General features: G+C 49.1%; 1 pseudogene; it reads right to left on the reverse strand.

Moving 5' to 3' along the window:
- LOC108318139 overlaps nt 1–1,550 on the reverse strand; it is a 5,113-nt pseudogene extending 3,563 nt beyond the window's left edge.
- Nucleotides 1,551–2,845: the final 1,295 nt, after the last annotated feature.

A 2,845-nucleotide genomic window follows, 5' to 3' on the forward strand; every position in this document is an offset into this window, starting at 1 on the left:
GGGTTTCACCGTGATGACCAGGATGGTCTCGATCTCTTGACCTCGTGATCCACCCGCCTCGGCCTCCCAAAGTGCTGGGATTACAGGCTTGAGCCACCGCGCCTGGCCTTTTTTTTTTTTTAAGACAAGGTCTCTCTCTGTCACCTAGGCTGGAATGCAGTGGCTTGATCACGGCTCACTGCAGCCTTGACCTCCTGGGATCAGGAATTCCCCCCACCTCAGCCTCCCAAATAGCTGGGACCACAGGCAGAGGACACTACTCTCAGCTAACTTTTGATTTCTTTTAAGTAGAGACAAGGTCTTGCCATGTTGCCCAGGCTGGTCTTAAACTCCTGGGCTCAAGTGATGCTCCCGCCTCTGCCTCCCAAAGCGCTGGGATTACAGGGGTGAGCCACCACGCCTGACCTGAAATAGCTGGTTTTCTAGTGGAAAAAGGTCTGGCAAGGAAGCAAAGGCCCTGGTTGTTGATGGCTGCCGGCTTTATGGGATCTCAGGCAAATTCTGTCACCTCTTTTGGCCCTTTGCTGTAATGTCAGCTTCTGACCTAATGATCTCTGAAGTCCCTCCATTGCTGAAATTCTGTTTTATAATCATTCCAATTCCATTCAATGATCCCATGTTGAGCACATGTGCCAGGCACTTTCTATGCCCAGGGGCTGCAAAAGGGAATGACTCATGGACCCCACCATCGAAGGGCCCACCGTCCTACTGAGTGAGCCAGCGACAGAAGCACAGAGATGGAGATGGTTATGTGTGGGCTTGTTCCGGAGCTGGACACGCCTGAAGACTCTTAATGGAGGCCATGGTCTCCACCTGGCTCTCATTTGGGCCTATGCCATTTTTGTAGGATTTAAATGGGTGATGAATATACTCGGTGTCACCAAACACATATTGCCACCACATTTCTATCCCTACCCCAAAGGAGTTTGTTTCAAGAGGGAGTGTCTGGTCATCCTATGTGGCCAGACTCTGCATACGGCAAGCTCTGGCAATACAGCCAAACAATGCATGTGACAAAGGACAAATGCAGAATACAAAACATAGCTAATAGCTGGGTTAATTATCTTACTTGAGCCTGGATGTTTTTCAGCCCTCACTCCTCTACCCTCTGAGTCATTTACTTTTATCAGTTACATTTTTAAAAATTGATGTCACGCAAAACATAATTATATTTCTAGTCATCCAGTTCCTCATTTCAGACCCCCGGCCATATCCATTTGGTCACTTTCCATCACAAGATACTGTTTGAATTGTCGGCTCAAAAGCTTCCACTGCCCAGCAAGGCTAAATGCCAACACAAGAAAAAACCCCGCCAGCCAGTGGAGTTTATTTCTTACACCAGACAGGGCTTTGAAATACAGATTTCGACAGCATGAGAACTGGCTGGTGAATAATTGCTTCAACAGCATCAGCCCTCTAAGGGCCCAAGGAGTAAACATGATCTTCCATGGGAGTGAAATGCAACGGTTGTGCAGAGAGAAGACGTAGGAGAGGTTTACCTTGGGCAGCACGGTCAAGAGCAGACTCTTTCCTTGAGTGTGAAAGCCCATCTATAAACAACTTTCACAGCTCTGTGGGGCCAGACAATCGTACCATTGAAATATAGGACTGGTAAGTGCTCCCCACTTCCAGGGATTATTCTGTGTGTCTCAGTAGAAGTCAGGTGCTTTGTCCTGCTTTTGTGTGAGTAAATGTCTTTTTTTGTTTTGTTTTGTTTGTTTGTTTTTGAGATGGAGTCTTGCTCTTTCGCCAGGCTGGAGTGCAGTGGCATGATCTCGGCTTACTGCAACCTCTGTCTCCCGGATTCAAGCAATTCCCCTGCTTCAGTCTCCTCAGTAGCTGGGACTTACAGGCACGTGCCGCCACGCCCAGCTAATTTTTTTTGTATTTTAGTAGAGATGGGTTTCACCATGACCAGGATGGTCTCGATCTCCTGACCTCATGTTCCGCCCACCTTGGCCTCCCAAAGTGCTGGGATTACAGGCGTGAGCCACCGCACCTGGCCGAGTAAATGTCTTTTTGTTCTAGAAGCCCCTGTTCCTGTGCCTGGCCTCTTACTGTTACTGCTTAACCTGATCAGTAGCAAAGAGGCCAGAGGCAGAGAGAGTCAGCTACAAAACCTGTCCATCTGGGTGCCTGGTGGGGAGGCAATACCTCTCTAGAAGTTGCCCACTGGCCATAGACCCATTTCTCAGAGTGAACTCAGGACATTTGGGGTACAGTTTTCTTGGGAAGCAGTAAAGCCATCCAGGAAGCCATTATGAACCACATGATCCAAAAAGGTTTATGGAGACCCACCATGCGCCAGCATGTTCTAGGCCCTGGGAAAGAGTTCTGCTTATAATCAAGTCTCTGCTCTCCTGGAGCTCACTGTTCACAGGACATGATGATAACATGCAGATAAATGCCTGGAATGTCAGGTGACGGGGAGGGTGAGGAGGAAGGAGTGATCAGGGCAGGAAGAGACGCTGTTCTAGACAGGCCACTCAGGACAGACTCCTCCAATGAGGCCATATTTGAATGAAGATTGACTCACACAAATATCCGAGGCAGGAGGGCTTCAAATGCAAAGGCCCTGGTTTGGGGTGTGCCTGGCATCTCGAATGACCCCTAGATGGCACTTTTAAGGAGCTGGTGACAGCAATTCCTCCCAGGGAAGCTCTTCCAGGAGACACTGAGTGAGATGGTACATGAGAGGCTTTTCTAGTAAAACTGCTAGTGAAGGCCACAGAGGCACATGGAGGCTCATGCCTATAATCCCAGCACTTTGGGAGGCCAACCAGGAGGGTCTCTTGAGCCCAGGAGATCGAGGTTGCAGTGAGCTGTGATCATACCACTGAACTCC

This window comes from Cebus imitator, unplaced genomic scaffold (genome assembly GCF_001604975.1).
Source record: "Cebus imitator isolate Cc_AM_T3 unplaced genomic scaffold, Cebus_imitator-1.0 Scaffold11, whole genome shotgun sequence".
NCBI classification, from domain to species: domain Eukaryota; kingdom Metazoa; phylum Chordata; class Mammalia; order Primates; family Cebidae; genus Cebus; species Cebus imitator.